Genomic DNA, 14191 nt, shown 5'->3' with positions numbered 1-14191 from the left:
AGAAAGATGTTTCTGTCTTTGCTTTGATGAAACGTCGTTGACAAACACAAACAATAGAAAGTGCTGTACCTCTTTTATCTTCTGTTGTAAGTGCTCATATACATGTGTATTGAACTTTGAAACAGTATTCGATTGTTGCTTTGCATTTGATGGTTGAATTGATTTTATTTTGTCAAAATAAGTTCCCCCCTCAAGTTTTTAAAAGTCACTTGATCATGCTGCTATTGTGAAAACATTTATATTTACTAACCTTTTTGTTCATCCACAGAAAATAATGTGAACGTACAAAGATTCATTCAAAACCCAGATAAACAGGTCAAAGAGTTAAAGCCCAACATGATGAAGCATCTGCATCTAAAATAGAACATCTCATCTCATGTGTTGCTGTTCAGGATGTGGACGTTTACCTCTAAACAGTTCACACAGAACGGATTCAAGTGAAATACATGATGATTTTAAAATATGAATTCTCTCTCTTTAAAAGGAGATGAGAAAGTGGAGGCTGAGAAGTAAACGTCATATGAAACAGCAGGGGGCGACGACATGCAACAGGAAGTGCTGGGAAAAAGAGCTGCAGGTGTTAGAGAGGAGTGAATGAATGGATGAGGAGAACAGATGATATATATACATATATGATATTATATTATATATATAATATTATTACAACAATGGAACCACATCAAGCCTAAACAGTTGCCTGCATCATTTGTTGTCGTGTGAAAGAAAATATGTTTTTCATTCACATGCTTTTGGACAATATTAGGGTGATTTGACACAGTGTTAATAAAACCAGCAGTCGTCACAATTTACAGCCAATGAACTGCTAACAAACAAACAAACAAACAAACAACAACTGGAGGAGCCACTTCTTCATCTTTTTCCATGAGATCTTTGCGTCAGGAGAATACCAGAGGACGAGAGAGAGAGAGAGAGAGAGAGAGGTGAGCAGGAGACAGTGACATAAATAAGGTGAGAGGAGGAGAGAGTGGATTGATTGTTGCCCTGCAGCTCAGGAGCAGCAGCGTTCATGACCTCTTGCAGAAGACTTGATCACTCGCTGTAGAGAGGAGCTCTGTTCATTTCTTCACCACAGTGAGTCCACGTGCAGCTGATGGTTGACGACAAACTGGTCGAGATGATGTGAAACAACAGCAAAAACAAAGAAAAGATACAAACATCAAATCCTGTGAGGTCAAACGTCAAAGCAGAGTCAAATCCATCACACATTTAATTTTTTATAACATTGAATACAAAAAAAAATTTAAAAAGATTGTCCTGTGTTATAACAGGCTTACAAAACAAAATCATTTCAGGCACTAAAATAAAATAGTAATAAAAAACATTAAAAATAACATCAACATGAAATCACACAGAAGGAAAGACAATAAACATGAAATCACAACATAATGTGAAATAATAAATAAAGGCAGGAGACTAATGCTGATGTCTTGTGTTGCTCCAGTGTGTGTGAGTGAATGAGTGTGACTGAGTGAATGAAAGTGTAGTGTACAGCTGTGGCCATTAAGACTAGAAAAGCACTGTTTTAATACAGTTCTCCTCTTCATCATCATTATTCAGTGCAGTCTCATGGAGTTGTTGTTACGACAGAGGACGTGGAGACAGAAAGACAGACAGGCAGAGACAGAGAGACAGACATGTTTGTGCTTCTGAAGTTTCACTTAAATCAAAGTGAACTTACTTTAAATACATGGTTTGACTGACAAAGACTAAACTTTTAAACCACTTTTCTTTCCTTTTCTATTTTTTTTGCATCGATACAATGACTACATGAATGATGATACACTGATCACAACATAAGAAGAAGATTTACTCATCCTTAAAGGCTTTCTTTATATTTCTAAGATATATACATATACATAATCAGTCACAACAGAGCTGCAACTCACAGTGGGAGAAGACTGTACACTTCCTCAGAGAGAGAGGGGGGAGGGAGGGAGAGAGAGAGGGGAGGGGGAGAGAGGGGGGAGGTAGAGAGAGAGAGATTTGATTTTTAAAAACACAGCTTTATTTAAAGAAAATAGACAATTAAAAAAATATCCATATATACAAAACACATACACACACATACACAAACACATCACTTCAGCACTTTCCCAAACAACATCATCATCTTCCACCTGACACAGGACATCCTAGCACCACATGTTTTTAAAAAAGGTGAGGTCTCCTGAAAGTTTAAAAAAACAAAAATCAAGCCTGATTCCGGCCCTGATCAGCTCCACACACACTGGAACAGGAGAGATGGTTTCCCCCCCTCCACCCTCCTCTTTCTGCACGCATACACTGCCATCTTGGCCTGACCCAGCACAAAGTTCAGGAGCTGGCTCTTCTCCTTCTTCTGACGAGTGTATTTAAAACCACAGATACAAACCTCTTTAGTAAAAACTTCAGTCAAAGCAGTAAACACACTCTGCAGGAACAGAAACAGTGCAGACAAACCATGACACACAGTGAAACACTGCCTCCCTCTCATCTGTCCTCCACCTCCGCGTTCACCAAAGAAATAAAAGAGTTCACTGCAACAGTCCCGTGGAGGATCCTCCACTGTAAGTCCCTGTGTCTCTTTGTCAGTGGAGGTTTGTACAGAGACCTCCAGGCCGGTCCTGACCTCTCCAGACCAAAGTGACTCCTCCAGGGAGTGTCGCCCACTCAGCCTGTCTCTGTTCAAAGTTTTTACCATCAGGTGGTAGAAGGTCTTTCCTGAGGCCTCCTGCAGAGAGGCCCGAGGTCACCGGTCTAGAAGAGGACCCGCACAGTCCTTCAGGTCTGGAGTTAGCTGGATGAAGAGGAAGGAGTCCTGTGTGTTGGCTGTGGTTTCGCCTGAAGAGAAGGTGTCCAACATCAGGAGCTCATGTCCACTCATTCTCTCCCTCCAGTGATCCAGCAGTTGTTTGGCCACTTTACAGGACCTCAGACCCAGACCCGAAGCCAGACCAGCGGAGTCCTCCAGCCGGGGCCCAGCCAGCTCCACCACCTGACCCAGAGTAGTGACCCCTGCAGCCTGGAATCGAGAAAACAGAGAGGTGCCCACCCAGTCTGGACAGTCCAGGACCGGCCCGTGGATAACCGGCTCCTGCAATAGCCAGTGTAGAGAATATGCCTGTCTTTGTCTCTGTTTTTTGAGCAGGTTCCACACAGTAAAAACACTTTTATAAAAACTAGGAAAAGATGACCTGTTGAGCTGAGTGTTGTCCATTAAAAACAAATTAAAATCCATACCCAGGCTGTTAAAACGGTTCAGGATGCAGCAGGCTAGAGCCCTCCACACAGTGTCCTCTGGTCCATTCAGCAACCTCTGGATACATTTTAGGCAAAAGGTGGCGCCCCTGCTTGTCAAATTAACCAGGCCCTGCCCCCCTTCCTACTTTGGAAAGAAGAGGACACTCTGTGGGACCCAGTGCATCCTGCCAAATAAAATAAACTAAAACCCTTTGTATCTGGGAGAGGAGAGAGGCCGGCGGATCCATTGTCAATTAAAACATCAATATCTTTTTGCGAGTTCACAAACACAATGAGATCATCGGCATAAGCAGACATTTTAAAAGACACCGGACAACTGGGGAGGGACACACCTGTCAGTTTGTGTCGTAACTGATGCAGCAGAGGCTCGATGGCTAAGGAGTATAACATACCAGAGAGAGAGCAGCCCTGCCTCACCCCCCTCCCGATGTTAAAGGGAGCACTCAGCCCACCATTCATTTTCAGCACACTCTCAACGCCACTGTAGAGAGCCCTGATCTTGGCAATGAACTCAGGGTTGAAGCCAAACCCGGCTAAAGTCCGTCAAAGGTACTGGTGTTCAACCCGGTCAAACGCCTTTTCCTGGTCTATTGACATCAAACCAGTATCACAACCTAATTCACTGGAAAAAGCCAGAACATCACGCATTGAAGTGACATTGTCACTTATGAGCCTGCTGGGAACACAATAGGTCTGGTCAGGGTGGATGATGGATACCATCACCTCTCTTAATCTGAGGGCCAGAGCTTTGGAAAGGATTTCATAATCTGTGCACAGCAGCGACACTGGCCTCCAGTTCTTCATTAGCTGGTCTCACTTCTTAGGTATCAGGGTGATGGCCCTCCTGCAGCTCAGAGGGAGTCGTCCTCTCTGAAGGCTGTCTGACACCACCTCAAGCAGGCCACCACCGATGATGGGCCAGAAAGACTTGTAGAAGTCAACAGGAAGACCGTCAATCCCTGGTGCTTTGCCCCTCTGCAAAGACATCATTGCTTCGTACAACTCCTGCAGCGTTAAAACTGCCCCCAGCTTCGAATTTGCTTTAGAGTTTACCTGAGGGAGACCTGCAAGGAAGCTGCTGTGCACATCTGGATTATCTGACCATTCACTCTTAAAGAGTACGCCTCCTTCAGTGATATCTTCTGTCCACAACGAGCAGCCCAACTACCTCCACATCGACCCTGGGAATAGACCTGCTACCCGGGCACCCTCTGCCTCAGGGGAAGGTCTACCCATTGTCCTTGCCGTAACAGGAAGCAATGAAAGCTTATGTCGATGAAGCCCACAAGCTAGGGTATATCCAGCCCTCCAAGTCTCCAGCTGCCTCTTCATTTTTCTTTGTGGCCAAGAAGGATGAAGGTCTTAGACCATGTATCGATTACTGTGCCCTCAATAAAATCACTGTCAAATTCCGTTACCCCCTGCCACTTGTCTACGCATCTCTGGAACAGCTGCGTGGAGCTACACTGTTTTCCAAACTTGACCTCCGAAGTGCCTACAACTTGGTGTGCATTCGCCGTGGTGATGAGTGGAAGACAGCCTTCATCACCCCTACTGGTCATTACGAGTATCTCGTGATGCCATATGGGTTGTCGAACTCACCATCCGTGTTCCAAGGTTTCATAAATGAAATATTCCAAGATTACCTTAATAAATTTGTTATTATCTATATCGATGACATCCTGATCTTTTCACCTAATGTCAATGACCACATCCAGCACGTCTTCTGTCTCGATTGCGTGAATTCCAGCTCTTTCTCAAAGCCGAGAAGTGCACTTTCCACCAACCCGCCGTCCAATTCCTAGGTTACAACATCTGCTCCCAGGGAGTTAGCATGGATGACAGGAAGGTCCAGGCTGTACTTTCCTGGACCGCTCCACACACTATAAAGGAACTTCAGCACTTTCTGGGCTTTGTCAACTGTTACCGGAGAGTCATACAGAACTATAGCCAGATCTCTGCTCCCCTAACTACTCTACTCAAAGACCCTTTCCTGGAGCTCAGAGGCTTCCCAGGCATTTCGGGAACTCAAGAAGGCCTTCACCTCAGACCCTGTCCTCCGTCACCCTGACCCGAACAAGGAGTTTGTCGCTGAGGTTGACGCTTCCACCACGGGTGTCGAAACCCTTCTCGTCTTCATCCTTGCGCCTACTTCTCCAGGAAGCTGAGCCCGGCAGAGTGCAATTATGACATCAGTAACAGATAGTTGCTTGCCATCGGTCCTCCACACCGGGGTACAAAGTTGGACAGAAGGTCTGGCTCTCCACCCGGGATATCTGGATGAGACTACCCAGCAAAAAGCTAAGCCCCAAATACATTGGTCCCTTTAATATCACTCACCAGATAAACCCAGTCACATACCGCCTCCAGCTCCCCCCTGACTACAAGATCCACCCCACCTTCCATGTGTCAGCCTCACTCCCTACTTAAATCCCAGTCTCCCCTCAGTCTTTGTCTGGCCTCGTCAAAGATGACACCAAGGTGCTATCCTCTGTGTTTTGGACTCTCCTTAGTTCACTTCTGTGGGTTACTGACTTTTAATAACACACCTGGAATAATTTCTTCAGAAACCAGAGAGACGGGTAAAAAATTCCTTGAAAATAAAATCCCCCCCTCCCCACTACGGCTGGATTTATGGCTTAAAATCACCTCCCCATTAAAAGCCTGCCTCCATTCACACTCATTGTCTGCAGTGCTGTGGGTCTCCTGCACAAACATGATGTCTACTCTCTTAATCTCCATGAGTCTAAAAAGAGCAGCTCTCTTAAAGTCAGCTCTGGCTCCGTTCAGATTTAAAATACTCCAAGTAAAATCACACATAGATAAAAAGAAAAAAATACACCAAATCATGATAAAAGAGGAGCAGATTTCACGACTTTACTGATCTGTTTTTTTCTATCTAAAAATCTCCTGATCAGACAAGACATCGTCTGCCATCCCAGACTTCCTTGTCAGAAACATGGCTGACCCCAGGAACAGGTTAAGATCAGGGAAATGCTCCTCCACCACAGTCTTTTGCCCTTTAGTCTGCTCTATAAACCGTTTCATCTGACTCGCAGTGTAAAGATTCTGTGACTCCTGTGATGGGACAAAGTCACTGTCTCCATCCTGATTGAGCTTTAAGTCTCTCCTGCTCATTTTTGTGTGACTGTTTCCTGCCGCCTGCTTCTTCGCCTCGCCTCTCCCAGGACAGGATCGGATCAGATGACCCTCCCCTCTACAGCCAAAACATTTCATGGTTTCATGTATTTCATGTATGAATAATTTATCAACTTTAAAAGAAAAAGACAGTTCAGATCAAGGCTGGGGTCTTTCAGGATCATGTAAACCTGTCTACGGTGACTGATGACATGCTTTAGTTTGACGATTTACAGCCCAGTGACACCATCTGGATTTTGAGGAGCGTTGGAGATGACCACTTTAACTGCTGAGTTAACGAGGGAGGGGGAGAACAGGAGTGAAGGTGTCCTGAATGACCACACCGCTCTCCACCACCTCGCTAACCTTAGCCGTAGCATCCAAGAAAAAAACGATCGCTCCGTTCATCCGAGAGGCCGATTTCACGGACCCATATCCCACCACCTCACCCACAGCCAGGCCAGCCTCCTCCACACTGCACGGCACTGAGGGCACCAGCTAGACGACGAGTTAGACGCTCAAAGTCCGCCACTGAGGCCCCAGACATCGGCATGGTGCTGAGTTAGCACAAACAAACACACCAGATACACACACCCCAAAATCTCTCTCACGCATGCACACACACACACACAAAACTACACTTTTTTAACAACACAAGGCAAACAAGAGCCACATAAAACGAAAAGATTATTTCTAGGAGTTTCTCACGAAAAAACCTTGAACGCTCTCAGCTTCACATACACTCCACCATCTCACAGAGAGAGAGAGAGAGAGAGAGAGTGGTAGAAATGAGGATAAGTGAGAGGAAGTCAATGACACAGATGATGAATCATATCCAGTGTTCACTGAAGTCAGTCCTGTATTTTAATCCTTTTCAATGATCCACAGCTAATGAATGACATTCTTTCATTTATCTTCAGCAGTGACAGAACTGTCTGTCTCTCTTCCTCCCTGTCCCCCTCTCTCTCTCTGTCTCTCTTTCTCTCTGAGATGGTGGAGTGTGTGTGGAGCTGAGAGCGTGTTTGAGGTTTTTTGTGAGAAATTCCTTGAGTTTACTTTTTCATTTTATGTGGTTTTTGTTTGTCTTGTGTTGTTAAAAAAGTGTAGTTGTGTGTGTGTGAGAGAGAGAGAGAGTTTGTGTATGTGTAACTTTATTACAACAACTGTTAGCTGCTACTGTAAGCTTGTTGTGCTTAGCTGCTGGCGTTAGCTATATAATATGCGTGCTAACATTAGCAGCTTGGGATTTCTTTTTACAATTTATTACAATAACTGTTAGCTGCTACCGTTAGCTACTTGTGGTTAGCTGCTAACTTAGCAATATAATAGGCGTGCTAACATTAGCACTAACGTTTGCGATTGCTTGCTGCTAACATTAGCAGCTAGTGATCTTTTTTATTGAAAACTTCAAATTTACAAAACTCTAAGGTATATTAAACTTATGAGACAACAATGTACGATTATAAAAGACACATTATATCAGGCACAAAGTCTAATAGTCTAGAAATTTGCTTAAATTAGATAATTAATATCATTATTAATTAAAATTAAACAGGGTGCAGACCTGGTCTATAGGAAAAGTGACCTGAAATGACATCTGTTGAAGTTTTTTGATAAATGAAATTAACTTGACATTCAGTAGGGGCAAATAATGATGTTATTGATCTAATTTAAGCAAAGATATTTCATTTTTACACACAAACAAACACATTATCCCACACACCTATAGCCTGATAGAGAGAGAAGAGGACAACATGCCGTAAACCCAGGGGAAACACTGCTGTTTGTTTTCAATAATTGTTCTATATATCAGTGTGAAGAGGGGGTATTGCACCCCCGATTCACACATGGGATGGGACGCAACAAAGTGCAAAAAGCAGGACACAGCTTCGAGGGTTCAAGTGAAAAAAATGGTGCTGGTTTATTGCCAAGTGCGAACTTGCACAAAAAAATAATAACAACAAAAAGAGTAAAGAAAATACTTGGAAATCACAGAACACAAACCAGCCCTTCATAGGCAAAATAAAACTCCCTTGGAGAGGCATGAAAGAAGGCAACCTCACAGCAAGCTGACCTACAGCCATATGAAAGCACTCTCCCCACCCCGTCTCCCCACTAGCTTTAAATAAGCCTACCAATCAGTTACTCATTGGGAGAACTCACTCGGATAGGTAACACATCTCCGGGCACATTCATTATAATAGCCATATAAAATAGAATTACCACCATAATATCCCCTCATAATACCTATAAATATCCATACATATTTCCCCTTAAAACATACTCTTTAAATACATCACATCAGCAATAATAATGATACACGGACGTATTCACCAGGTGAAGACCCCGACAGCATCAGCAGCAGCAGAGACAGAGACCAGCCCTCTACCTCAGATGTTCCGCATGGAATCAAAGCCGGATGAGACTAACACACAGGTAAAATGACATTGTAGACACATCCACAACCAATATCTGTGGTGACTTGTATGAAGCTGTTCTACTTCCAAAATGGGCCAATGTTCACCTTGTCAGGATTACTTATTGGGTGGTGTGATAAAGGCCAGTTAATGTCAAACACACACACGCATGTTTCCAGTCATGTCCTTATGGGGTCTTTTATGTCACAAACACATTTGTTCTCTCGTCTCTCCTTAATGCGACCAGGTAACATACTGTAACACACCACTCGTATGTTTCTAGTCTCATCCATGTGGTTCTCACTCAAACTGTTCTTATGGCACTGTCCAGAACCTGGCATAATATCGCCCTGCAAACAACCATTCTAGAGAGCAATCAGATGATGAACTTGTTCCACCTCTAAGACACACAAAAAGCAGCAGTTTGGAATTAACCCTGGAAGATAAAAAAAAAAGAAAAAAGGTGCATCTAGTGAGGGCAGAAGAAAGTCTTCCAGTCGGAGCAAGTTTAAGCCCAGGGAGAGTGGAAGTGAGTCCTCCAAGCAGAAAAGAAGCAGGTCGTCCAGTCAGAGCCAACTTGACTTTAGCCAGAAGAGACCCTTTAAAACAAGTCATGACCCCACACAAATATTTCCTAATAGCAGAGTTGATGGGAATGAAAAGAATATAGTTGCAACATATTCTAAAAAGGATGTGAGGGTTTCAATGCCCCTGGAAGAAGAGCAGTCTATGTATGTCAATCCAGTTTTAAAGAAGATGGATGGGTCTAGAAGCTACAATAAAAAAAGTTTGTCCAGAAAATGTCAAGACACTTGTGGCGTAAACACCAAGATGAAACAGAGGTTGCAAAAGCATTCAGTTTGCCAAAGAACTCAAAAGAAAGGAAACTGCAGTTAGAGTATACGAAATAAGGGGAACTTTGAGCACAATAGTGACGTTTTAGAGACACAGAAAGGCAAACTCATCCCATGGAAGCAACCACAGAAAAAATCTGAAGGACAGGAATTTGCACTGCTATGGTTTGTTCTCAAGAAGAGCAATGTGGCAGCATTTTCAGGTTTGCAACTTCAAACCTGAGAGTAGTAAACCCGGTAAAACTTGTGTTCGCTTTGTGTGCTTATCTGGATTCAGTGAGCAAACTGGCAAATACCAATGTCCGTCTTTTGCTCGCAAGGTTGGACACAGCTTGTATTCTTTGGCCATGTTTATCAAGTCCGAAGGCCTGGAAAAAGAAAGATAAACAAGCTACTCAAGATGCTGAGGAGTTTGCGCAGCTTTATCATGAAAGTTGGAGATTTGACATTGCAAGCCAAGCATTAACTCAACTTGACCAGACCAAATGGAATGCTCCTCTACTGTTACCTTTCACACAAAATATCCGAAACTTTCATTGTCATCCAGCTGAGAAACAGCAGCAACATGTTCTGCAAAAACACCCATCGCCATCGAACTGGAAGGAGCTTGCAAAAGTGACCCTCACACAAGTTGTACTGTTTAACCGCCGGAGAGGAGGAGAAGTGTCCAGGATGCTTCTGTCTGCGTATCTATCAAAGGACACATCAGACACACATGGTGACACATGGTTAGCTTGGCCCTTACACCGCTGGAACAGAAGCTGTGCAAGCATTTTGTAAGGATTACAATCGTAGGAAAGAGAGGAAGAAAGGTTCCAGTTCTTCTAACCCTACTCATGAGAGAGTCACTTGATGCTCTAACTTAGAAGAGGGAAGAATGTGGAGTGCTGTCTGAAAATGGATATCTGTTTGCATTACCTCACTCTGTGTCATATCCATGCCTGGCAGTCTCCTTTTTTCCTGCATTTCCCCTCCCTCCCTGCGGTGTCACTCTCTCACTAGGAGCAGGTCCCAGGCTCAGGCAGCTGCAGCTCACACCTGGCGCCAATCACCTCATCAAGGCCCTGCTCAAATACTCAAGCTTTCAAGCTGCTCGCTGCCAGATCGTTACCGTTCATGAGTGGTAAACTACATCAGGCCAATCTCTGAAGTTTTCAAACTGATTCTTCCCAGTGCTTCTGTGAACTCATTCTCGTGTTTTTTCTACTTGTTTCAGAAGATCCTCCAACCTGCTCGCTGCCTCCCTGGACCCGCTCCTCTCCCAGCTACCTCACCGCTACCATCCACCTGCCATCTTCAGCCCCCCTCCTGCTAAACTTTTCCACCAAATAAACCTGTTTGTTGCTCAGCTCTAAGTCTGTGTCCTGGTCCTAACTCCCACTGGTTGTCACACTCTGTCCATTACATAAGGGCTTGTGACTGCATAAGGCAGTTGGTGAAAGAATGTGATCACCTTGAAAAACCTAAAGCATTAACATCAACAAGACTAAGGAAACATATCGCCACCCTCTCTACTGTATTGAACCTTAAGAGAACAGAACTCGATCCGTTGGCAGACTTCCTTAATATTGCTGTCCACCGAAAGCACTACCGCCTTCCGGAGGGCACCCTCTAGTTGGCCAAAATCAGCAAAGTGCTTCTGGCAATGGAACAGGGACGCCTAGGAGAATACAAGGGAAAGAGTCTGGATGAAATTCAAGTTGACGTGAATGGTACTAAGACTAATTATATTTTAAAGGTGCAATATATGATATTTAGTCTTTAGCATTCAGTAAGTGTCTAAAACTGGATTTTTTTAAGTAATGGAATTGTATGCAGGTAATTTTCAAGTTTAAAATCATATCCTCCTTTACATTCTGTAAGACCATACATATGCAAAAATGTGTGTCAAACTTAGACATGCACACACAAACATACAGATGAAGAGTTTTAGTTTTATAGTGTTGTATGGTATTTCGATTATATCTACTCAGTTGTAGTTAAAACATGATCAGTCCATCAGTTTGCTGCTGTATTTTTTTCTGCTCTTGATTGGCAGATTGCCCACAGTCTCAGCTTTCCAACTCAATAATATTATATCAAATAACATTTTAGAGACCATTGGCATGGAGGGGCCTTCAGAAGAGGACATTGTATGTATGTGTATGTATGTGATGAATGTTTTTAAATTGGTCATGAAGATTTATGAGCTTTGCATTTGTATTTTATTTGCAGTTTTCCATGATTCACTATTTCCTGACATTGTGACATGTGAAGACAAGGATACAAAATATAGTACATTGTCTCGCAAGACAGGGGTCTGGGATTGTAATCTACTCTATGATGCACTGTATTGTCAAAGTATAGTAACAATATTACATTTCTCTGAACTGTCATTCATCTGTAAAACCCAGCTCACACACCAAAGATTCAGGACAGGACAATCTAGTTACAATATTGCAGGAAAAGGTTGCAGCAGTGTGAAATTGTCATTTGCAGAGCAACTAAAGCCGTTGAAAATACTTTATAAAGATCTGTCTTGGCAATTTTGAAAATTATTAATGTCACCCTGTTCCTTTTGCCAATTAAGAGAGCCAGTACAAAACATGACAGGTGGTGATGTTAATTATGTTATGGATAAATAATAATAATTATAATGATGATTATATATGCGATGTTCTACTTCATTAAAATGGAGAGGAAGTATAAAGAACCAGCACTGACACGGAAACATATGGTAAACAGGACAGATATTTGGACAGAGAGGTAGACTAAGCTGACCAGCTGCTAGAACCTCTTTCACTCAGTTCAGTCAGACAACTCTGGATTCATTTAATTTATTTTATTGGCTATGAATAATTATTGTAACTAGCAGCAAGCAAGTTGATGTCAGGCTCTGTCTTGATGTATTCACTCCTTGAAATTATCTGCCGGACAGATTCCCATTACAGGGAATGAATGGTGAGAAACCCTTTATCACTACCGTCACAACAGTTATTTGATTTATATCCTATGGCTTGCTATACTGACTACTTAATATTAGGGTCGACATGTCTGTCTTGCATGGTTGAGTAATTATTTTCTATGTCCAGATGTCAGTCTGCCAGGAGAACAGGGGTCAGAAGATGAGGAGAGCATGTCATCCCTGAACATCTGTACCTCAACATCACAAGTCCAAAATCAGGGAGTGTCTCCAACAGGTGAACGGTGAAAGAAGATTGATCTTGAACACTCCTCTTTAAAGACCTTCTCTGATGAAAATTGTGTTTTTCATGTTGTTCAAATGTTCATGTGGCATTTCTCTGATGCTACAGGACATATCAGCAGAAAAGTAGTTAAAAGAGTATTTATGCCTTTAAATTGCTGTGAACTAAAGGCAGACGCAAACTGGCAGTACAGATTGTAAAGCCCTCCGAGGCAAAATGTGTTTTGTGAATTTGGGCTATACAAATAAAATTTGATTTGATAAAATAATCACTGTACTGACTGTTTCTTCATTCTTCATTTCGTCTTGTATTTTTTCATAAAGTTCATTCTGTGTCTAGATGTCAGTATGCCAGGACAACAGGGGTCAGAAGATGAGGTCAGCATGTCATCCCTGCAAGAATGTACCTCCACATCACAAGTCTAAAACCAGAGTGTGTCTGCAAGAAAGAGAGGTAAGCTTTGGGACTTGCATCCTCTTTTGGGCCAAAGAGACATGAAGTTTGTTGGTGTGAGAGAGGGGGATACAGAGAACAGGGTTAGATGGAGGAGGTTGAATCGCTGTGGCGACCCCTGAAGGGAGCAGCCGAAAGGAAAAAAAAGAGGATCCTCTTTTGGGCCAGTGTCACTCGTCTTTTATCTTGTTTTTAGTGAAAATGGTCTATTGGTTGCCTTGAAAAAGTAATGATGATGGTTATATCATTGAATAAAAGCATGTCTCTGAATTCTTAATTCACCTAAAATAGCTTCCTACCCAGAAAGGGAATAAGACCCAATGTGTGACAATGGTTCGAATGTATATGTGAAAATGTATTTGCCCCCTTCCTGATTTCCTGAGTTAATTGCGTATTTGTCACATTTAAAAGTTTACGATCATCAAACAAATTTGGAAGAATTTACTTTCAACAAAGAGTGGAAGCTCGTTTTGCGCAGTTAGTGGCATTGTGAGCTGCTGATCACAGCTCTGCAAATTGTCAATTTAATCAAAATGTGATCACTTTCTGCCTACTTAGGTAAGCAATCTCCTGTGAAACGTTGGACACCAGAGGAACTTGCTGCAGTAGAAAAACATCTGAAGAAGTTCATTGTGAGGCAAGATGTTCCAGGTAAAGCGGACTATGAGCGCTGCATTGCTTCAGAACCGCAAGCGCTGCAAAAAAGAGACTGGAAAGCAGTCAAATATTTCATCAAAAATAGAATAATTACCATGAGAAGAAAATTATAATGAAAGCAGTTCAACGATCAGAGGTATGGACACACATATTCAGTTTGGGCTCCTGCACTTTGTTTGTTTTTTACAAACAAACAAACACACACACAGAAGAAAAAAAGGTTTTG

The 14191-nt window shown here is 42.7% G+C and overlaps 1 long non-coding RNA gene across 1 annotated transcript; it reads left to right on the top strand.

Annotated features, from left to right (window-relative positions):
* The first annotated feature begins 12491 nt into the window (after positions 1-12491).
* LOC131448084 (uncharacterized) lies at positions 12492-13267 on the top strand. The gene is made up of 3 exons (XR_009234156.1): positions 12492-12610; positions 12742-12849; positions 13195-13267. It is a non-coding gene; the product is annotated as an uncharacterized LOC131448084 (long non-coding RNA).
* The last annotated feature ends 924 nt before the right edge of the window (positions 13268-14191 follow it).

The sequence above is a fragment of the Solea solea genome, chromosome 1, assembly GCF_958295425.1.
Source record: "Solea solea chromosome 1, fSolSol10.1, whole genome shotgun sequence".
NCBI classification, from domain to species: domain Eukaryota; kingdom Metazoa; phylum Chordata; class Actinopteri; order Pleuronectiformes; family Soleidae; genus Solea; species Solea solea.
Note: the sequence above shows the minus strand (reverse complement) of the source record. Positions and strands in the feature narration are given on the sequence as shown.